Source organism: Somniosus microcephalus, unplaced genomic scaffold (assembly GCF_052327205.1).
Source record: "Somniosus microcephalus isolate GS21.2 unplaced genomic scaffold, FLI_Smic_1.0 unresolved_chr4, whole genome shotgun sequence".
Classification (NCBI taxonomy): Eukaryota; Metazoa; Chordata; class Chondrichthyes; order Squaliformes; family Somniosidae; genus Somniosus; species Somniosus microcephalus.
Genome location: NW_028225182.1, coordinates 3,835,526 through 3,858,350, shown reverse-complemented (window position 1 = coordinate 3,858,350; position 22,825 = coordinate 3,835,526). Strand labels below are relative to the sequence as shown.

The 22,825-nt window shown below is 46.9% G+C and overlaps 11 non-coding genes across 11 annotated transcripts; all 11 read left to right on the top strand.

Moving 5' to 3' along the window:
• The first annotated feature begins 1,181 nt into the window (after nucleotides 1-1,181).
• trnaq-cug (transfer RNA glutamine (anticodon CUG)) lies at nucleotides 1,182-1,253 on the top strand. Its single transcript has one exon. It is a non-coding gene; the product is annotated as a tRNA-Gln (tRNA).
• A 2,634-nt stretch (nucleotides 1,254-3,887) lies between these two features.
• Nucleotides 3,888-3,959, top strand: trnaq-cug (transfer RNA glutamine (anticodon CUG)). Its single transcript has one exon. It is a non-coding gene; the product is annotated as a tRNA-Gln (tRNA).
• A 1,277-nt stretch (nucleotides 3,960-5,236) lies between these two features.
• trnaq-cug (transfer RNA glutamine (anticodon CUG)) lies at nucleotides 5,237-5,308 on the top strand. Its single transcript has one exon. It is a non-coding gene; the product is annotated as a tRNA-Gln (tRNA).
• A 3,982-nt stretch (nucleotides 5,309-9,290) lies between these two features.
• On the top strand, nucleotides 9,291-9,362 carry trnaq-cug (transfer RNA glutamine (anticodon CUG)). Its single transcript has one exon. It is a non-coding gene; the product is annotated as a tRNA-Gln (tRNA).
• Nucleotides 9,363-9,969: 607 nt separating this feature from the next.
• trnaq-cug (transfer RNA glutamine (anticodon CUG)) lies at nucleotides 9,970-10,041 on the top strand. The gene has a single exon. It is a non-coding gene; the product is annotated as a tRNA-Gln (tRNA).
• A 606-nt stretch (nucleotides 10,042-10,647) lies between these two features.
• On the top strand, nucleotides 10,648-10,719 carry trnaq-cug (transfer RNA glutamine (anticodon CUG)). The gene has a single exon. It is a non-coding gene; the product is annotated as a tRNA-Gln (tRNA).
• Nucleotides 10,720-11,316: 597 nt separating this feature from the next.
• On the top strand, nucleotides 11,317-11,388 carry trnaq-uug (transfer RNA glutamine (anticodon UUG)). Its single transcript has one exon. It is a non-coding gene; the product is annotated as a tRNA-Gln (tRNA).
• Nucleotides 11,389-11,992: 604 nt separating this feature from the next.
• Nucleotides 11,993-12,064, top strand: trnaq-cug (transfer RNA glutamine (anticodon CUG)). Its single transcript has one exon. It is a non-coding gene; the product is annotated as a tRNA-Gln (tRNA).
• A 1,277-nt stretch (nucleotides 12,065-13,341) lies between these two features.
• Nucleotides 13,342-13,413, top strand: trnaq-cug (transfer RNA glutamine (anticodon CUG)). Its single transcript has one exon. It is a non-coding gene; the product is annotated as a tRNA-Gln (tRNA).
• A 2,634-nt stretch (nucleotides 13,414-16,047) lies between these two features.
• trnaq-cug (transfer RNA glutamine (anticodon CUG)) lies at nucleotides 16,048-16,119 on the top strand. The gene has a single exon. It is a non-coding gene; the product is annotated as a tRNA-Gln (tRNA).
• Nucleotides 16,120-17,394: 1,275 nt separating this feature from the next.
• On the top strand, nucleotides 17,395-17,466 carry trnaq-cug (transfer RNA glutamine (anticodon CUG)). Its single transcript has one exon. It is a non-coding gene; the product is annotated as a tRNA-Gln (tRNA).
• Nucleotides 17,467-22,825: the final 5,359 nt, after the last annotated feature.

Here is a 22,825-nt window from a genome sequence, read left to right as displayed (position 1 = left end):
GACGGTTGATTTATTGTTCTCGACATCAGATGATCGGCTCAACCTTTCATTCCCAGTTCCAAATAAGAGGGGGAGAAAGATGTGTGTTGTCCAGTGCTTCGTTTGACTGCACAGCAGAATGCTCCACATTTTCTTTGCAAGCTGCATTCGGCTGGCATACTAGCTGAAATTGAAAGCAGTGCTTCTTGAAAAGTAGGCATTGCACTTCGTATTCTTCGAAAAAAGTTAACAATTGCTTATCTTTCGTGCAGCTGTGCCTTGCAAAGATTATACTCATTTTACCTGGCAGGGCTGCAATGCAATCTGCCATGAGCAGTGTGAAAAAGAAGCTGAGATTTGTGAACCGATAGCCATCAAGGCAGCTGTGTGATTTGCTCAGAACCGAAGCTTCGCAGAGGGGCAAGTGGGCAAGCTGACGTTAAGGATGAGACCAGGCCGAGACAAAGTATAATGGTGGAGATGGTAATGTTGTTGATTTTGAGAAAAGAATCTAGGGAACTGTTCAGCGAAGGTTCCATGGTGTAATGGTAAGCACTCTGGGCTCTGAATCCAGTGATCCAAGTTCAAATCTCGGTGGAACCTGAATTCTTGTTGTCCCAGCTGCTGGAAATTTGGGACATACAAGCTTGGTATCTGCGTACCAACCACGGTTACGGGACCGTTTGCTGCCTGAATCAATGACGGTTGATTTATTGTTCTCGACATCAGATGATAGGCTCAACCTCTCATTCCCAGTTCCAAATAAGAGGGGGAGAAAGATGTGTGTTGTCCAGGGCTTCGTTTGACTGCACAGCAAAATGCTCAACATTTTCTTTGCAAGCTGCATTCGGCTGGCATACTTGCTGAAATTGAAAGCAGTGCTTCTTGAAACGTAGGCATTGCACTTCGTATTCTTCGAAAAAAGTTAGCAATTGCTTATCTTTCGTGCAGCTGTGCCTTGCAAAGATTATACTCATTTTACCTGGTAGGATTGCAATGCAATCTGCCATGAGCAGTGTGAAAAAGAAGCTGAGATTTGTGAACCGATAGCCATCAAGGCAGCTGTGTGATTTGCTCAGAACCGAAGCTTAGCAGAGGGGCAAGCTGAAGTTAAGGATGAGACCAGGCCGAGACAAAGTATAATGGTGGAGATGGTAATGTTGTTGATTTTGGGAAAAGAATCTAGAGAGCTGTTCAGCAAAGGTTCCATGGTGTAATGGTAAGCACTCTGGACTCTGAATCCAGTGATCCAAGTTCAAATCTCGGTGGAACCTGAATTCTTGTTGTCCCAGCTGCTGGAAATTTGGGACATGCAAGCTTGGCATCTTCATAACAACCATGGTTACAGGCCTGTTTGCTGCCTGGATCAATGACGGTTGGTTTATTGTTCTCGACATCAGATGATAGGCTCAATCTCTCATTCCCAGTTCCAAATAAGAGGAGAAAGATGTGTATTGTCCAGTGCTTCATTTCACTGCACAGCAGATTGCTCAACATTTTCTTTGCAAGCTGCATTCGGCTGGCATACTTGTTGAAATTGAAAGCAGTGCTTCTTGAAACGTAGACATTGAACTTCGTATTCTCGAAAAAAGTTAACAATTGCTTATCTATCGTGCAGCAGTGCCTTGCAAAGATTATTCACATTTTACCTGGCAGGACTGCAATACAATATGCTATGAGCAGTGTGAAAAAGAAACAGAGATTTGTGAACCGATAGCCATCAAGGCAGCTGTGTGATTTACTCAGAACCGATGCTTAGCAGAGGGGCAAGTGGGCAAGCTGAAGTTAAGGATGAGACCTGGCCGAGACAAAGTATAATGGTGGAGACGGTAATGTTGTTGATTTTAAGAAAAGATTCAAATAAATTTATCAGCAAAGGTTGCATGGTGTAATGGTGAGCACTCTGGGCTTTGAATCCAGCGATCCGAGTTCAAATCTCGATGGAACCTGAACTCTTGTTGTCCCAGCTGCTGGAAATTTGGGACATACAAGCTTGGCATCTGCATACCAACCACGGTTACGGGACCGTTTGCTGCCTGAATCAATGACGGTTGATTTATTGTTCTCGACATCAGATGATAGGCTCAACCTCTCATTCCCAGTTCCAAATAAGAGGAGGAGAAAGATGTGTGTTGTCCAGTGCTTCGTTTGACTGCACAGCAGAATGCTCAACATTTCCTTTCCAAACTGCATTCGGCTGGCATACTTGCTGAAATTGAAAGCAGTGCTTCTTGAAACGTAGGCATTGCACTTCGTTTTCTCGAAAAAAGTTAACAATTGCTTATCTTTCGTGCAGCAGTGCCTTGCAAAGATTATACTCATTTTACCTGGCAGGACTGCAATGCAATCTGCCATGAGCAGTGTGAAAAAGAAGCTGAGATTTGTGAACCGATAGCCATCAAGGCAGCTGTGTGATTTGCTCAGAACCGAAGCTTAGCAGAGGGGCAAGTGGGCAAGCTGACGTTAAGGATGAGACCAGGCCGAGACAAAGTATAATGGTCGAGATGGTAATGTTGTTGATTTTGAGAAAAGAATCTAGGGATTGTTCAGCGAAGGTTTCATGGTGTAATGGTAAGCACTCTGGGCTCTGAATCCAGCAATCCGAATTCAAATCTCGGTGGAACCTGAATTCTTGTTGTCCCAGCTGCTGAAATTTGGGACATACGAGCTTGGTATCTGCATACCAACCACGGTTACGGGACCGTTTGCTGCCTGAATCAATGACGGTTGATTTATTGTTCTCGACATCAGATGATCGGCTCAACCTCTCATTCCCAGTTCCAAATAAGAGGGGGAGAAAGATGTGTGTTGTCCAGGGCTTCGTTTGACTGCACAGCAGAATGCTCAACATTTTCTTTGCAAGCTGCATTCGGCTGGCATACTTGCTGAAATTGAAAGCAGTGCTTCTTGAAACGTAGGCATTGCACTTCGTATTCTCGAAAAAAGTTAACAATTGCTTATCTTTCGTGCAGCAGTGCCTTGCAAAGATTATACTCATTTTACCTGGCAGGACTGCAATGCAATCTGCCATGAGCAGTGTGAAAAAGAAGCTGAGATTTGTGAACCGATAGCCATCAAGGCAGCTGTGTGATTTGCTCAGAACCGAAGCTTAGCAGAGGGGCAAGTGGGCAAGCTGACGTTAAGGATGAGACCAGGCCGAGACAAAGTATAATGGTGGAGATGGTAATGTTGTTGATTTTGAGAAAAGAATCTAGGGACTGTTCAGCGAAGGTATCATGGTGTAATGGTAAGCACTCTGGGCTCTGAATCCAGCGATCCGAGTTCAAATCTCGGTGGAACCTGAATTATTGTTGTCCCAGCTGCTGGAAATTTGGGACATGCAAGATTGGCATCTGCATACCAACCACGGTTACGGGACCGTTTGCTGCCTGAATCGATGACGGTTGATTTATTGTTCTGGACATCAGATGATAGGCTCAACCTCTCATTACCAGTTCCAAATAAGCGGGGGAGAAAGATGTGTATTGTCCAGTGCTTCATTTCACTGCACAGCAGATTGCTCAACATTTTCTTTGCAAGCTGCATTCGGCTGGCATACTTGTTGAAATTGAAAGCAGTGCTTCTTGAAACGTAGACATTGCACTTCGTATTCTCGAAAAAAGTTAACAATTGCTTATCTATCGTGCAGCAGTGCCTTGCAAAGATTATTCACATTTTACCTGGCAGGACTGCAATACAAGATGCTATGAGCAGTGTGAAAAAGAAACAGAGATTTGTGAACCAATAGCCATCAAGGCAGCTGTGTGATTTACTCAGAACCGAGGCTTAGCAGGGGGGCAAGTGGGCAAGCTGAAGTTAAGGATGAGACCTGGCCGAGACAAAGTATAATGGTGGAGACGGTAATGTTGTTGATTTTAAGAAAAGATTCAAATAAATTTATCAGCAATGGTTCCATGGTGTAATGGTGAGCACTCTGGGCTCTGAATCCAGCGATCCGAGTTCAAATCTCGGTGGAACCTGAATTATTGTTGTCCCAGCTGCTGAAATTTGGGACAGACAAGCTTGGTATCTGCATACCAACCAAGGTTTCGGGACCGTTTGCTGCCTGAATCAATGACGGTTGATTTATTGTTCTCGACATCAGATGATAGGCTCAACCTCTCATTCCCAGTTCCAAATAAGAGGGGGAGAAAGATGTGTGTTGTCCAGTGCTTCGTTTGACTGCACAGCAGAATGCTCAACATTTTCTTTGCAAGCTGCATTCGGCTGGCATACTAGCTGAAATTGAAAGCAGTGCTTCTTGAAAAGTAGGCATTGCACTTCGTATTCTTCGAAAAAAGTTAACAATTGCTTATCTTTCGTGCAGCTGTGCCTTGCAAAGATTATACTCATTTTACCTGGCAGGGCTGCAATGCAATCTGCCATGAGCAGTGTGAAAAAGAAGCTGAGATTTGTGAACCGATAGCCATCAAGGCAGCTGTGTGATTTGCTCAGAACCGAAGCTTCGCAGAGGGGCAAGTGGGCAAGCTGACGTTAAGGATGAGACCAGGCCGAGACAAAGTATAATGGTGAAGATGGTAATGTTGTTGATTTTGAGAAAAGAATCTAGGGAACTGTTCAGCGAAGGTTCCATGGTGTAATGGTAAGCACTCTGGGCTCTGAATCCAGTGATCCAAGTTCAAATCTCGGTGGAACCTGAATTCTTGTTGTCCCAGCTGCTGGAAATTTGGGACATACAAGCTTGGTATCTGCGTACCAACCACGGTTACGGGACCGTTTGCTGCCTGAATCAATGACGGTTGATTTATTGTTCTCGACATCAGATGATAGGCTCAACCTCTCATTCCCAGTTCCAAATAAGAGGGGGAGAAAGATGTGTGTTGTCCAGGGCTTCGTTTGACTGCACAGCAAAATGCTCAACATTTTCTTTGCAAGCTGCATTCGGCTGGCATACTTGCTGAAATTGAAAGCAGTGCTTCTTGAAACGTAGGCATTGCACTTCGTATTCTTCGAAAAAAGTTAACAATTGCTTATCTTTCGTGCAGCTGTGCCTTGCAAAGATTATACTCATTTTACCTGGTAGGATTGCAATGCAATCTGCCATGAGCAGTGTGAAAAAGAAGCTGAGATTTGTGAACCGATAGCCATCAAGGCAGCTGTGTGATTTGCTCAGAACCGAAGCTTAGCAGAGGGGCAAGCTGAAGTTAAGGATGAGACCAGGCCGAGACAAAGTATAATGGTGGAGATGGTAATGTTGTTGATTTTGGGAAAAGAATCTAGAGAGCTGTTCAGCAAAGGTTCCATGGTGTAATGGTAAGCACTCTGGACTCTGAATCCAGTGATCCAAGTTCAAATCTCGGTGGAACCTGAATTCTTGTTGTCCCAGCTGCTGGAAATTTGGGACATGCAAGCTTGGCATCTTCATAACAACCATGGTTACAGGCCTGTTTGCTGCCTGGATCAATGACGGTTGGTTTATTGTTCTCGACATCAGATGATAGGCTCAATCTCTCATTCCCAGTTCCAAATAAGAGGAGAAAGATGTGTATTGTCCAGTGCTTCATTTCACTGCACAGCAGATTGCTCAACATTTTCTTTGCAAGCTGCATTCGGCTGGCATACTTGTTGAAATTGAAAGCAGTGCTTCTTGAAACGTAGACATTGAACTTCGTATTCTCGAAAAAAGTTAACAATTGCTTATCTATCGTGCAGCAGTGCCTTGCAAAGATTATTCACATTTTACCTGGCAGGACTGCAATACAATATGCTATGAGCAGTGTGAAAAAGAAACAGAGATTTGTGAACCGATAGCCATCAAGGCAGCTGTGTGATTTACTCAGAACCGATGCTTAGCAGAGGGGCAAGTGGGCAAGCTGAAGTTAAGGATGAGACCTGGCCGAGACAAAGTATAATGGTGGAGACGGTAATGTTGTTGATTTTAAGAAAAGATTCAAATAAATTTATCAGCAAAGGTTGCATGGTGTAATGGTGAGCACTCTGGGCTTTGAATCCAGCGATCCGAGTTCAAATCTCGATGGAACCTGAACTCTTGTTGTCCCAGCTGCTGGAAATTTGGGACATACAAGCTTGGCATCTGCATACCAACCACGGTTACGGGACCGTTTGCTGCCTGAATCAATGACGGTTGATTTATTGTTCTCGACATCAGATGATAGGCTCAACCTCTCATTCCCAGTTCCAAATAAGAGGAGGAGAAAGATGTGTGTTGTCCAGTGCTTCGTTTGACTGCACAGCAGAATGCTCAACATTTCCTTTCCAAACTGCATTCGGCTGGCATACTTGCTGAAATTGAAAGCAGTGCTTCTTGAAACGTAGGCATTGCACTTCGTTTTCTCGAAAAAAGTTAACAATTGCTTATCTTTCGTGCAGCAGTGCCTTGCAAAGATTATACTCATTTTACCTGGCAGGACTGCAATGCAATCTGCCATGAGCAGTGTGAAAAAGAAGCTGAGATTTGTGAACCGATAGCCATCAAGGCAGCTGTGTGATTTGCTCAGAACCGAAGCTTAGCAGAGGGGCAAGTGGGCAAGCTGACGTTAAGGATGAGACCAGGCCGAGACAAAGTATAATGGTCGAGATGGTAATGCTGTTGATTTTGAGAAAAGAATCTAGGGATTGTTCAGCGAAGGTTTCATGGTGTAATGGTAAGCACTCTGGGCTCTGAATCCAGCAATCCGAATTCAAATCTCGGTGGAACCTGAATTCTTGTTGTCCCAGCTGCTGAAATTTGGGACATACGAGCTTGGTATCTGCATACCAACCACGGTTACGGGACCGTTTGCTGCCTGAATCAATGACGGTTGATTTATTGTTCTCGACATCAGATGATCGGCTCAACCTCTCATTCCCAGTTCCAAATAAGAGGGGGAGAAAGATGTGTGTTGTCCAGGGCTTCGTTTGACTGCACAGCAGAATGCTCAACATTTTCTTTGCAAGCTGCATTCGGCTGGCATACTTGCTGAAATTGAAAGCAGTGCTTCTTGAAACGTAGGCATTGCACTTCGTATTCTCGAAAAAAGTTAACAATTGCTTATCTTTCGTGCAGCAGTGCCTTGCAAAGATTATACTCATTTTACCTGGCAGGACTGCAATGCAATCTGCCATGAGCAGTGTGAAAAAGAAGCTGAGATTTGTGAACCGATAGCCATCAAGGCAGCTGTGTGATTTGCTCAGAACCGAAGCTTAGCAGAGGGGCAAGTGGGCAAGCTGACGTTAAGGATGAGACCAGGCCGAGACAAAGTATAATGGTGGAGATGGTAATGTTGTTGATTTTGAGAAAAGAATCTAGGGACTGTTCAGCGAAGGTATCATGGTGTAATGGTAAGCACTCTGGGCTCTGAATCCAGCGATCCGAGTTCAAATCTCGGTGGAACCTGAATTATTGTTGTCCCAGCTGCTGGAAATTTGGGACATGCAAGATTGGCATCTGCATACCAACCACGGTTACGGGACCGTTTGCTGCCTGAATCGATGACGGTTGATTTATTGTTCTGGACATCAGATGATAGGCTCAACCTCTCATTACCAGTTCCAAATAAGCGGGGGAGAAAGATGTGTATTGTCCAGTGCTTCATTTCACTGCACAGCAGATTGCTCAACATTTTCTTTGCAAGCTGCATTCGGCTGGCATACTTGTTGAAATTGAAAGCAGTGCTTCTTGAAACGTAGACATTGCACTTCGTATTCTCGAAAAAAGTTAACAATTGCTTATCTATCGTGCAGCAGTGCCTTGCAAAGATTATTCACATTTTACCTGGCAGGACTGCAATACAAGATGCTATGAGCAGTGTGAAAAAGAAACAGAGATTTGTGAACCAATAGCCATCAAGGCAGCTGTGTGATTTACTCAGAACCGAGGCTTAGCAGGGGGGCAAGTGGGCAAGCTGAAGTTAAGGATGAGACCTGGCCGAGACAAAGTATAATGGTGGAGACGGTAATGTTGTTGATTTTAAGAAAAGATTCAAATAAATTTATCAGCAATGGTTCCATGGTGTAATGGTGAGCACTCTGGGCTCTGAATCCAGCGATCCGAGTTCAAATCTCGGTAGAACCTGAATTATTGTTGTCCCAGCTGCTGAAATTTGGGACAGACAAGCTTGGTATCTGCATACCAACCAAGGTTTCGGGACCGTTTGCTGCCTGAATCAATGACGGTTGATTTATTGTTCTCGACATCAGATGATAGGCTCAACCTCTCATTCCCAGTTCCAAATAAGAGGGGGAGAAAGATGTGTGTTGTCCAGTGCTTCGTTTGACTGCACAGCAGAATGCTCAACATTTTCTTTGCAAGCTGCATTCGGCTGGCATACTTGCTGAAATTGAAAGCAGTGCTTCTTGGAACGTAGACATTGCACTTCGTATTCTTCGAAAAAAGTTAACAATTGCTTATCTTTCGTGCAGCTGTGCCTTGCAAAGATTATACTAATTTTACCTGGCAGGGCTGCAATGCAATCTGCCATGAGCAGTGTGAAAAAGAAGCTGAGATTTGTGAACCGATAGCCATCAAGGCAGCTGTGTGATTTGCTCAGAACCGAAGCTTAGCAGAGGGGCAAGCTGAAGTGAAGGATGAGACCAGGCCGAGACAAAGTATAATGGTGGAGATGGTAATGTTGTTGATTTTGAGAAAAGAATCTAGGGAACTGTTCAGCAAAGGTTCCATGTTGTAATGGTAAGCACTCTGGGCTCTGAATCCAGTGATCCAAGTTCAAATCTCGGTGGAACCTGAATTCTTGTTGTCCCAGCTGCTGGAAATTTGGGACATGCAAGCTTGGCATCTTCATAACAACCACGGTTACGGGCCCGTTTGCTGCCTGGATCAATGACGGTTGGTTTATTGTTCTCGACATCAGATGATAGGCTCAACCTCTCATTCCCTGTTCCAAATGAGCGGAGCAGAAAGATATGTTTTGTTCAGTGCTTCGTTTGATTCCACAGAAGATTGCTCAATATTTTCTTTGCAAGCTGCATTCGGCTGGCATACTTGTTGTAATTGAAAGCACAGCTTCTTGAAATGTAGGCATTGCACTTCGTATTCTCGAAAAAAGTTAACAATTGCTTATCTTTCGTGCAGCAGTGCCTTGCAAAGATTATACTCATTTTACCTGGCAGGACTGCAATGCAATCTGCCATGAGCAGTGTGAAAAAGAAGCTGAGATTTGTGAACCGATAGCCATCAAGGCAGCTGTGTGATTTGCTCAGAACCGAAGCTTAGCAGAGGGGCAAGTGGGCAAGCTGACGTTAAGGATGAGACCAGGCCGAGACAAAGTAGAATGGTGGAGATGGTAATGTTGTTGATTTTGAGAAAAGAATCGAAGGAACTGTTCAGCAAAGGTTCCATGGTGTAATGGTAAGCACTCTGGACTCTGAATCCAGCGATCCGAGTTCAAATCTCGGTGGAACCTGAATTCTTGTTGTCCCAGCTGCTGAAATTTGGGACATGCAAGCTTGGCATCTTCATAACAACCACGGTTACGGGCCCGTTTGCTGCCTGGATCAATGACGGTTGGTTTATTGTTCTCGACATTAGATGATGACAGGCTCAACTTCTCATTCCCAGTTCCAAATAAGAGGAGGAGAAAGATGTGTGTTGTCCAGTGCTTCGTTTGACTGCACAGCAGAATGCTCAACATTTCCTTTCCAAGCTGCATTCGGCTGGCACACTTGCTGAAAATGAAAGCAGTGCTTCTTGAAACGTAGGCATTGCACTTCGTATTCTCGAAAAAAGTTAACAAATGCTTATCTTTCGTGCAGCAGTGCCTTGCAAAGATTATACTCATTTTACCTGGCAGGACTGCAATGCAATCTGCCATGAGCAGTGTGAAAAAGAAGCTGAGATTTGTGAACCGATAGCCATCAAGGCAGCTGTGTGATTTGCTCAGAACCGAAGCTTAGCAGAGGGGCAAGTGGGCAAGCTGACGTTAAGGATGAGACCAGGCCGAGACAAAGTATAATGGTGGAGATGGTAATGTTGTTGATTTTGAGAAAAGAATCTAGGGACTGTTCAGCGAAGGTTCCATGGTGTAATGGTAAGCACTCTGGGCTCTGAATCCAGCGATCCGAGTTCAAATCTCGGTGGAACCTGAATTCTTGTTGTCCCAGCTGCTGAAATTTGGGACATACAAGCTTGGTATCTGCATACCAACCACGGTTACGGGACCGTTTGCTGCCTGAATCAATGACGGTTGATTTATTGTTCTCGACATCAGGTGATAGGCTCAACCTCTCATTCCCAGTTCCAAATAAGAGGGGGAGAAAGATGTGTGTTGTCCAGGGCTTCGTTTGAATGCACAGCAGAATGCTCAACATTTTCTTTGCAAGCTGCATTCGGCTGGCATACTTGCTGAAATTGAAAGCAGTGCTTCTTGAAACGTAGACATTGCACTTCGTATTCTTCGAAAAAAGTTAACAATTGCTTATCTTTCGTGCAGCTGTGCCTTGCAAAGATTATACTCATTTTACCTGGCAGGGCTGCAATGCAATCTGCCATGAGCAGTGTGAAAAAGAAGCTGAGATTTGTGAACCGATAGCCATCAAGGCAGCTGTGTGATTTGCTCAGAACCGAAGCTTAGCAGAGGGGCAAGTGGGCAAGCTGACGTTAAGGATGAGACCAGGCCGAGACAAAGTATAATGGTGGAGATGGTAATGTTGTTGATTTTGAGAAAAGAATCTAAGGAACTGTTCAGCAAAGGTTCCATGGTGTAATGGTAAGCACTCTGGACTCTGAATCCAGCGATCCGAGTTCAAATCTCGGTGGAACCTGAATTATTGTTGTCCCAGCTGCTGAAATTTGGGACACACAAGCTTGGTATCTGCATACCAACCACGGTTACGGGACCGTTTGCTGCCTGAATCAATGACTGTTGATTTATTGTTCTCGACATCAGATGATAGGCTCAACCTGTCATTCCCAGTTCCAAATAAGAGGAGGAGAAAGATGTGTGTTGTCCAGTGCTTCGTTTGACTGCACAGCAGAATGCTCAACATTTCCTTTCCACGCTGCATTTGGCTGGCATACTTGCTGAAATTGAAAGCAGTGCTTCTTGAAACGTAGGCATTGCACTTCGTATTCTCGAAAAAAGTTAACAATTGCTTATCTTTCGTGCAGCAGTGCCTTGCAAAGATTATACTCATTTTACCTGGCAGGACTGCAATGCAATCTGCCATGAGCAGTGTGAAAAAGAAGCTGAGATTTGTGAACCGATAGCCATCAAGGCAGCTGTGTGATTTGCTCAGAACCGAAGCTTAGCAGAGGGGCAAGCTGAAGTTAAGGATGAGACCAGGCCGAGACAAAGTATAATGGTGGAGATGGTAATGTTGTTGATTTTGAGAAAAGAATCTAGGGAACTGTTCAGCGAAGGTTCCATGGTGTAATGGTAAGCACTCTGGGCTTTGAATCCAGCGATCCGCGTTCAAATCTCGGTGGAACCTGAATTCTTGTTGTCCCAGCTGCTGAAATTTGGGACATACAAGCTTGGTATCTGCATACCAACCACGGTTACGGGACCGTTTGCTGCCTGAATCAATGACGGTTGATTTATTGTTATCGACATCAGATGATCGGCTCAACCTCTCATTCCCAGTTCCAAATAAGAGGGGGAGAAAGATGTGTGCAGTCCAGGGCTTCGTTTGACTGCACAGCAGAATGCTCAACATTTTCTTTGCAAGCTGCATTCGGCTGGCATACTTGCTGAAATTGAAAGCAGTGCTTCTTGAAACGTAGGCATTGCACTTCGTATTCTCGAAAAAAGTTAACAATTGCTTATCTTTCGTGCAGCAGTGCCTTTCAAAGATTATACTCATTTTACCTGGCAGGACTGCAATGCAATCTGCCATGAGCAGTGTGAAAAAGAAGCTGAGATTTGTGAACCGATAGCCATCAAGGCAGCTGTGTGATTTGCTCAGAACCGAAGCTTAGCAGAGGGGCAAGTGGGCAAGCTGACGTTAAGGATGAGACCAGGCCGAGACAAAGTAGAATGGTGGAGATGGTAATGTTGTTGATTTTGAGAAAAGAATCTAGGGACTGTTCAGCGAAGGTTCCATGGTGTAGTGGTAAGCACTCTGGGCTCTGAATCCAGCGCTCCGAGTTCAAATCTCGGTGGAACCTGAATTATTGTTGTCCCAGCTGCTGAAATTTGGGACAAACAAGCTTGGTATCTGCATACCAACCAAGGTTACGGAACCGTTTGCTGCCTGAATCAATGACGGTTGATTTATTGTTCTCGACATCAGATGATCGGCTCAACCTCTCATTCCCAGTTCCAAATAAGAGGGGGAGAAAGATGTGTGTTGTCCAGTGCTTCGTTTGACTGCACAGCAGAATGCTCAACATTTTCTTTGCAAGCTGCATTCGGCTGGCATACTAGCTGAAATTGAAAGCAGTGCTTCTTGAAAAGTAGGCATTGCACTTCGTATTCTTCGAAAAAAGTTAACAATTGCTTATCTTTCGTGCAGCTGTGCCTTGCAAAGATTATACTCATTTTACCTGGCAGGGCTGCAATGCAATCTGCCATGAGCAGTGTGAAAAAGAAGCTGAGATTTGTGAACCGATAGCCATCAAGGCAGCTGTGTGATTTGCTCAGAACCGAAGCTTCGCAGAGGGGCAAGTGGGCAAGCTGACGTTAAGGATGAGACCAGGCCGAGACAAAGTATAATGGTGGAGATGGTAATGTTGTTGATTTTGAGAAAAGAATCTAGGGAACTGTTCAGCGAAGGTTCCATGGTGTAATGGTAAGCACTCTGGGCTCTGAATCCAGTGATCCAAGTTCAAATCTCGGTGGAACCTGAATTCTTGTTGTCCCAGCTGCTGGAAATTTGGGACATACAAGCTTGGTATCTGCGTACCAACCACGGTTACGGGACCGTTTGCTGCCTGAATCAATGACGGTTGATTTATTGTTCTCGACATCAGATGATAGGCTCAACCTCTCATTCCCAGTTCCAAATAAGAGGGGGAGAAAGATGTGTGTTGTCCAGGGCTTCGTTTGACTGCACAGCAAAATGCTCAACATTTTCTTTGCAAGCTGCATTCGGCTGGCATACTTGCTGAAATTGAAAGCAGTGCTTCTTGAAACGTAGGCATTGCACTTCGTATTCTTCGAAAAAAGTTAACAATTGCTTATCTTTCGTGCAGCTGTGCCTTGCAAAGATTATACTCATTTTACCTGGTAGGATTGCAATGCAATCTGCCATGAGCAGTGTGAAAAAGAAGCTGAGATTTGTGAACCGATAGCCATCAAGGCAGCTGTGTGATTTGCTCAGAACCGAAGCTTAGCAGAGGGGCAAGCTGAAGTTAAGGATGAGACCAGGCCGAGACAAAGTATAATGGTGGAGATGGTAATGTTGTTGATTTTGGGAAAAGAATCTAGAGAGCTGTTCAGCAAAGGTTCCATGGTGTAATGGTAAGCACTCTGGACTCTGAATCCAGTGATCCAAGTTCAAATCTCGGTGGAACCTGAATTCTTGTTGTCCCAGCTGCTGGAAATTTGGGACATGCAAGCTTGGCATCTTCATAACAACCACGGTTACAGGCCTGTTTGCTGCCTGGATCAATGACGGTTGGTTTATTGTTCTCGACATCAGATGATAGGCTCAATCTCTCATTCCCAGTTCCAAATAAGAGGAGAAAGATGTGTATTGTCCAGTGCTTCATTTCACTGCACAGCAGATTGCTCAACATTTTCTTTGCAAGCTGCATTCGGCTGGCATACTTGTTGAAATTGAAAGCAGTGCTTCTTGAAACGTAGACATTGAACTTCGTATTCTCGAAAAAAGTTAACAATTGCTTATCTATCGTGCAGCAGTGCCTTGCAAAGATTATTCACATTTTACCTGGCAGGACTGCAATACAATATGCTATGAGCAGTGTGAAAAAGAAACAGAGATTTGTGAACCGATAGCCATCAAGGCAGCTGTGTGATTTACTCAGAACCGATGCTTAGCAGAGGGGCAAGTGGGCAAGCTGAAGTTAAGGATGAGACCTGGCCGAGACAAAGTATAATGGTGGAGACGGTAATGTTGTTGATTTTAAGAAAAGATTCAAATAAATTTATCAGCAAAGGTTGCATGGTGTAATGGTGAGCACTCTGGGCTTTGAATCCAGCGATCCGAGTTCAAATCTCGATGGAACCTGAACTCTTGTTGTCCCAGCTGCTGGAAATTTGGGACATACAAGCTTGGCATCTGCATACCAACCACGGTTACGGGACCGTTTGCTGCCTGAATCAATGACGGTTGATTTATTGTTCTCGACATCAGATGATAGGCTCAACCTCTCATTCCCAGTTCCAAATAAGAGGAGGAGAAAGATGTGTGTTGTCCAGTGCTTCGTTTGACTGCACAGCAGAATGCTCAACATTTCCTTTCCAAACTGCATTCGGCTGGCATACTTGCTGAAATTGAAAGCAGTGCTTCTTGAAACGTAGGCATTGCACTTCGTTTTCTCGAAAAAAGTTAACAATTGCTTATCTTTCGTGCAGCAGTGCCTTGCAAAGATTATACTCATTTTACCTGGCAGGACTGCAATGCAATCTGCCATGAGCAGTGTGAAAAAGAAGCTGAGATTTGTGAACCGATAGCCATCAAGGCAGCTGTGTGATTTGCTCAGAACCGAAGCTTAGCAGAGGGGCAAGTGGGCAAGCTGACGTTAAGGATGAGACCAGGCCGAGACAAAGTATAATGGTCGAGATGGTAATGTTGTTGATTTTGAGAAAAGAATCTAGGGATTGTTCAGCGAAGGTTTCATGGTGTAATGGTAAGCACTCTGGGCTCTGAATCCAGCAATCCGAATTCAAATCTCGGTGGAACCTGAATTCTTGTTGTCCCAGCTGCTGAAATTTGGGACATACAAGCTTGGTATCTGCATACCAACCACGGTTACGGGACCGTTTGCTGCCTGAATCAATGACGGTTGATTTATTGTTCTCGACATCAGATGATCGGCTCAACCTCTCATTCCCAGTTCCAAATAAGAGGGGGAGAAAGATGTGTGTTGTCCAGGGCTTCGTTTGACTGCACAGCAGAATGCTCAACATTTTCTTTGCAAGCTGCATTCGGCTGGCATACTTGCTGAAATTGAAAGCAGTGCTTCTTGAAACGTAGGCATTGCACTTCGTATTCTCGAAAAAAGTTAACAATTGCTTATCTTTCGTGCAGCAGTGCCTTGCAAAGATTATACTCATTTTACCTGGCAGGACTGCAATGCAATCTGCCATGAGCAGTGTGAAAAAGAAGCTGAGATTTGTGAACCGATAGCCATCAAGGCAGCTGTGTGATTTGCTCAGAACCGAAGCTTAGCAGAGGGGCAAGTGGGCAAGCTGACGTTAAGGATGAGACCAGGCCGAGACAAAGTATAATGGTGGAGATGGTAATGTTGTTGATTTTGAGAAAAGAATCTAGGGACTGTTCAGCGAAGGTATCATGGTGTAATGGTAAGCACTCTGGGCTCTGAATCCAGCGATCCGAGTTCAAATCTCGGTGGAACCTGAATTATTGTTGTCCCAGCTGCTGGAAATTTGGGACATGCAAGATTGGCATCTGCATACCAACCACGGTTACGGGACCGTTTGCTGCCTGAATCGATGACGGTTGATTTATTGTTCTGGACATCAGATGATAGGCTCAACCTCTCATTCCCAGTTCCAAATAAGCGGGGGAGAAAGATGTGTATTGTCCAGTGCTTCATTTCACTGCACAGCAGATTGCTCAACATTTTCTTTGCAAGCTGCATTCGGCTGGCATACTTGTTGAAATTGAAAGCAGTGCTTCTTGAAACGTAGACATTGCACTTCGTATTCTCGAAAAAAGTTAACAATTGCTTATCTATCGTGCAGCAGTGCCTTGCAAAGATTATTCACATTTTACCTGGCAGGACTGCAATACAAGATGCTATGAGCAGTGTGAAAAAGAAACAGAGATTTGTGAACCAATAGCCATCAAGGCAGCTGTGTGATTTACTCAGAACCGAGGCTTAGCAGGGGGGCAAGTGGGCAAGCTGAAGTTAAGGATGAGACCTGGCCGAGACAAAGTATAATGGTGGAGACGGTAATGTTGTTGATTTTAAGAAAAGATTCAAATAAATTTATCAGCAATGGTTCCATGGTGTAATGGTGAGCACTCTGGGCTCTGAATCCAGCGATCCGAGTTCAAATCTCGGTGGAACCTGAATTATTGTTGTCCCAGCTGCTGAAATTTGGGACAGACAAGCTTGGTATCTGCATACCAACCAAGGTTTCGGGACCGTTTGCTGCCTGAATCAATGACGGTTGATTTATTGTTCTCGACATCAGATGATAGGCTCAACCTCTCATTCCCAGTTCCAAATAAGAGGGGGAGAAAGATGTGTGTTGTCCAGTGCTTCGTTTGACTGCACAGCAGAATGCTCAACATTTTCTTTGCAAGCTGCATTCGGCTGGCATACTTGCTGAAATTGAAAGCAGTGCTTCTTGAAACGTAGACATTGCACTTCGTATTCTTCGAAAAAAGTTAACAATTGCTTATCTTTCGTGCAGCTGTGCCTTGCAAAGATTATACTAATTTTACCTGGCAGGGCTGCAATGCAATCTGCCATGAGCAGTGTGAAAAAGAAGCAGAGATTTGTGAACCGATAGCCATCAAGGCAGCTGTGTGATTTGCTCAGAACCGAAGCTTAGCAGAGGGGCAAGCTGAAGTGAAGGATGAGACCAGGCCGAGACAAAGTATAATGGTGGAGATGGTAATGTTGTTGATTTTGAGAAAAGAATCTAGGGAACTGTTCAGCAAAGGTTCCATGTTGTAATGGTAAGCACTCTGGGCTCTGAATCCAGTGATCCAAGTTCAAATCTCGGTGGAACCTGAATTCTTGTTGTCCCAGCTGCTGGAAATTTGGGACATGCAAGCTTGGCATCTTCATAACAACCACGGTTACGGGCCCGTTTGCAACCTGGATCAATGACGGTTGGTTTATTGTTCTCGACATCAGATGATAGGCTCAACCTCTCATTCCCTGTTCCAAATGAGCGGAGCAGAAAGATATGTGTTGTTCAGTGCTTCGTTTGATTCCACAGAAGATTGCTCAATATTTTCTTTGCAAGCTGCATTCGGCTGGCATACTTGTTGTAATTGAAAGCACAGCTTCTTGAAATGTAGGCATTGCACTTCGTATTCTCGAAAAAAGTTAACAATTGCTTTTCTTTAGTGCAGCAGTGCCTTGCAAGGTTTATACACATTTTATCAGGCAGGACTGTAATACAAGCTGCTCTGAGCAGTGTGAGAAAGAAGCAGCGTTTTGAGAACCAAGATCCATCAAGGTGGCTGTGTGATTTGCTCAGAACCGAGGCTTAGCAGAGGGGCAATTGGGCAAGCTGAAGTTAAGGATGAGACCTGGCCGAGACAAAGTTGAATGGTGGAGACGTTAATGGTGTTGATTTTGAGAAAATAGCTAATGAAATCTTCAGCAACGGTTCCATGGTGTAATGGTTAGCACTCTGGACTCTGAATCCAGCAATCAGAGTTCAAATCTCTGTGGAACCTGAATTCTTGTTGTCCCAGTTGCTGGAAATTTCGGACATACAGGGTGAAGGCATCTGCGTACCAACCACGGTTGCTGGACCGTTTGCTGCCTGAATCAATGATGGTTGATTTATTGTCCTCTGTTGTGTATGTACCTTTAAGGGAATAACTGGTCTTAGCCTGCAGTACTGGCAGTGACCACCCCTGTATAAAAGTCCCTAGCAGGCTTCTGTAGTTTCAGTTTCAAGCTGCCGCTTGTTCAGTAAAGTACCTGTTAAACTGTTCTCCCGAAGTGCGTGTATTATTGAGGTGCAGACTTTACAGTGGCGACGAGTAAGTTTGAACTCACCTGCAGTGTGGCATCATCTCACGGGGATCTCACCTGAAAGGAAGGTCCTGGAAGGTCGTAGTCTGAGCAACGGGCGCCAACCGAGGGCAACCGCCCAAAGAATCCATCGGTGTTTGGAGAATTGCGGGAGAGACTGTGGTTCCAGCGAATCGTGCTGGAAGCAGGTAGCGCGCTGACCCTTCCGGACTGTGGTGCGCTCAAGCTCGATTGAGAGGCTCTACAAATCGGGCAATTCAAACAGCCCCAAAACGCACTGTTCCCTGACCGGGAATCGAACCCGGGCCGCGGCGATGAGAGCGCCGAATCCAAACCAGTAGACCACCAGGGAAGCTGCAGCAAGCCTCCTGCCAGCAAGCACAGCAATGCAGTTTTTCCTGCCTGCTCCTTTGCAATTCAGATCCTTTCGCGACAGGCAAACTGTTCGGACAAAATGACATTTTTTAGACGAGCACACAAAAGACGTGTTTGCGAAAGCACGGCACCAAGTGCGGGTAGGCATCCACTTGAAATCGATTTCCTCCTGTGTTTTTCTCTGGATGTTGTCTCTCTCGGTGCTGGGCGAACAATTCATTGATGCATTTCTCCTGAACTGAAGCCTTTTGCCCATCTCGCGGGGTCAGAGCCGCTCTGTCTGTCTCTTACCTGCTTGTGACCATTATCTGGAACAGGCCGCCTGTTCAACTTTCATCAGCAAACCCAGAAAGACAAATAAACAGAAAGATGTGTCTCTCAGCCCCGGTGGCAAAGGTGCAGTGGATGTTAATCCAAATAAATCCCCCGTGAGATTCTGTCTAAAGTTTGTATTTTATATTTTCGGAAAGACCATAAAATTAGGCTGATGGCCCGTACGGGGATCGGACCCGCGCCCTTGGCGTTATTCACCCCCCCGTGCTCAGTGCTCAGTAGAGTCGGCAGCACGAAGTTGGCAAACAGCCTGCAGTCCTCCGAACGGGCCTGTGTTGCGAGCCCATCCCGATCCCCGCACCCATTCTCGGGGAAAGGAATTTCTCGGCCTATCTCCAATTGATAAACTCACGGTCTGCTCTAGCACAGAGCTCTCAGCCTTTACTCACTGATCTTCACAAGAGTTGATTGTGTTTTGTAAATCTCTCACTCGCTCTCCTCGCGGTCAAACACAAAGTTTACCTGCTGTGTTTTCCAGCAGCCAGTAAGTTGATTTGAAAAGGCCATTGTGACAGGGTTTGGGCTCTGAATCCAGTCACAGATCGGGTTGTGATGCCTTGTGGCTCAAGCGGTCACCTGACCTGCCAGCTGATGACCTCACTGCTGATGATGACTGATGTGCCTCAATAATCCCGAGACTCGATGTTAGCGAAACAAAACAAGGCTTTTATTAACTTAGAAGATAACACGCAGTGGAGAGAGGTATCTTCCCTGGAGGTCTGCAGTACTGGCTGTGAGGCCAGACTGAGCTGGCTTACATAGAGGCCAGGTATGGGCGGAGCCCTACACACAACACATTCCATACATTCCAATACACAATACAATGGTGAGGAGAAACCTGAAACCAACCACAGTCACAGGCAATACAATGGTAAGGGGGAACCTGAAACCAACCACAGTCACAGGCAGTGATGAATGGAATATTTAATCACATTCACCCCTTCTATAGATTTAGTCTGTTCGGGGGTTTGGTAGTCCTCTGCGACCGACGTGGCTGTTGTGGTGTCGCGGGTGTCGGCTGGGTGTCCCCGGTGGCCTCCTGGGTCTCTGCCGGGGGTGCCGCCAGGGTTGTTGAAGGGGTAGTTGGTGGGGGTGTCGTTGGTCGATGTTCTTCCGGGGGTGATGAAAGAGTAGTGGGTGGGTAAGAGTTGCTGTGGTCGTTGTTGCTGCTATTGCCCTGGTTGTTGTCGTTACCGGCTGGGGCGACATCTTTTATTGACACGGTGTCCTCCCTTCCGTCGGCGTGCCGGACATACGCGTATTGGGGGTTGGTGTGGAGTAGGTGCACTGGCTCCACGAGAGGGTCCATCTTATGGCCCCTCACATGCCTTCGCACGAATACCGGACCTGGGGTGGAGAGCCATGACGGCATGGATACGCCTGAGGTGGATTTCCGGGGGAAGCTAAACATTTGTTCATGAGGATTGGCATTAGTGGCAGTACACAATAGCGACCGTATCGAATGGAGCACATATGAGAGGACTTCCTGCCAGCGGGAGATAGGGAGGCCCTTGGTCCTGAGAGCTAGAGTGACTGCTTTCCATACTGTCCCGTTCTCTCGCTCCACTTGACCGTTACCCCGGGGGTTGTAGCTGGTGGTACGGCTCGTGGCGATACCCCTGGACAGCATGTACTGGCGTAGCTCTTCACTCATGAAGGACGCCCCCCTATCCGTGTGGATGTAGCTCGGCATACCGAACAGGCAGAACAGGCTGTTGAGGCATTTAATGACCGTGGCGCTGGTCATGTCTGGGCAGGGGAAGGCGAATGGGAACCGGGAGTATTCGTCCACAATGTTCAGGAAGTAAACATTGCGGTCGACGGACGGGAGGGGGCCCTTGAAATCTAAGCTGAGCCGCTCAATGGGCCGTGTAGCTTTGATTAAGTGGGCTCTATCATGGTGGTAGAACCGAGGCTTGCACTCAGCGCAAGTGCGGCAGTTCCTGGTCAGAGACCGAACTTCCTCAATCGAGTAGGGTAAGTTGCAGGACTTTATGAAGTGGAACAGCCGCGTGACCCCTGGGTGGCAGAGGTCATTGTGGAGGGTCTGTAGCCGATCCCCGGTGGCGCTGGCACACATCCCTCATGAGAGGGCATCTGGGGATTCGTTAAGGGCCCCTGGCCGGTAAATGATGTCATACTCGAAGGTGGAGAGCTCGATCCGCCACCTAAGAATCTTATCATTTTTGATCTTCCCCCTCTGTTTTGTTATTGAACATAAACGCTACCGACCGCTGGTCGGTAAGTAGGGTGAAGCATTTGCCGGCTAGGTAGTGGCGCCAGTGGCGCACTGCCTCCACGATGGCTTGGGCCTCCTTTTCCACGGAGGAGTGTCTGATCTCGGGCCCTTGGAGGGTCCTCGAGAAGAAAGCTACGGGCCGCCCCGCCTGGTTGAGGGTGGCCGCCAAGGCAAAGTCAGACGCATCACTTTCCACTTGAAATGGAGTGTTCTCGTCCACTGCCTGTAGCGTGGCCCGCTCAGTATCCTGCTTAATGCTTTTGAAGGCGGCGTGGGCCTCAGCAGAGAGCGGAAAAGAGGATGCTTTCAAGAGGGGGCGGGCTTTGTCGGAGTAGTTGGGGACCCATTGGGAATAATAAAAAAATAACCCCAGGCACCTTTTCAGGGCTTTGGGAGTGTTGGGCAGGGGCAGCTCCCGTAGGGGGCGCAATCGGTCGGGGTCTGGTCCGATTTCCCCATTCTCCACCACACTGCCTAGTATGCAGAGGCGCGTGGTGTTGAAAACGCACTTGTCCTCGTTGTAGGTGAGGTTGAGTTTTTCTGCGGTTTTCAGGAACCTCTCGAGGTTCGAGTCGTGATCCTGCTGGTTGTGACCGCAGATGGTGACGTTGTCGAGGTAGGGGAAGGTTGCCTGCAAGTGGTGGTCATCGACCATGCGATCCATCTCCCTCTGGTAGACCGAGACCCCATTCGTCACCCCAAAGGGGACTCTGAGGAATTGGTAGAGGCGTCCGTTCGCCTCGAAGGCGGTGTACGGGCGGTCCTCTGGTCTGATAGGGAGCTGGTGGTACGCTGACTTGAGGTCGATGGTGGAGAACACCCGGTATTGGGCGATTTGGTTCACCATTTCTGATATGCGGGGTAGCGGGTAGGTGTCTAGTTGGGTGTACCTGTTGATCGTTTGGCTATAGTCGATCACCATCCATTTCTTCTCGCTACCCCTTACCACCACCACTTGGGCGCGCCACGGGCTATTGCTGCATTCAATAATGCGCTCTTTCAGGAGCCTGTCTACCTCGGTTTCGATAAACCGCCTGTCCTCCCAGCTGTAGCTCCTTCTTTTGGTCGCTATATGCCGGCAGTTAGGGGTGAGGTTCGCGAATAGCGAAGGCGGCTTTACCTTCAGGGTAGCCAGGCCGCACACTGTGAGGGGCGGCTGGGACCCACCGTACTTGAGCGTGATGCTTTGGTGGTTGCACTGGAAATCCAGGCCCAAGATCACGCTCGCGCATAGATTCTTCATGATTAATACTTTAAAATTATCGTATACAGTCCCGTTAACGGACAATTGTACCGTGCAGTAACCCAGAATGGTCGATGTCTGGGTTTTATCAGCCATAGAGATGGTACCCCGAGTAGGGACCACCTTTAGGGAGAGTTGTCGTGCCAGTTCCGGGTGGATAAAACTCTCCGTGCTTCCACTGTCAATTAAATATTTACCCCGCACCCGTTTACCTCGATGTCCACCATTGATTTGGATAGCGGGTGGGGCCTGGTCTGGTCCACTGTGACCGATGCCACTGTAGGGCCCTGATCGAGACAAGATGGCGTCCGCGCTGTCTGCTCACAAGATGGCGACCCCACGAGGTCGGGCAAGATGGCGTCCAAGATGGCCGCTCCCACGGCGCACACGCGGCGGTGGCGGGTTTTGGTTTTCCAGCGGGGTTCCCTCTGCACACCTTCCCAAAGTGCCCCTTCTTACCGCACTTAAAGCAGGTGGTGCCTTTCGCCGGGCACAGGTTTCTGGTGTGCTTTGGCTGCCCGCAGAAGTAGCAGTTGGGTCCCCGACGCGACGCGGCTGTCGTAGGGCTTCTGGGGGGGAGAGCGGGGCCCCAACGGTGTCGGGCTGCCGGGCGGGGAAGATGCCTTCCAAGATGGCGGCGCCCTTGGTGCACACGTGGTGGCGTGGACGGCACGGGCTGGAGAGTAGGCGTCCGAGTTTCTCTGGGCCACATCCAGTGATCGCGCGGTGTCCGCAGCCTGTTTCAGGTCCAATCCCGTTTTTTCCAGCAGTCTTTGCCGGATGTAAGTGGAGCTGAGGCCTGTGATAAAGGCATCACAAACAAGCTCGTCGGTGTACACTGCGGCTTTTACATCTCGGCACTTGC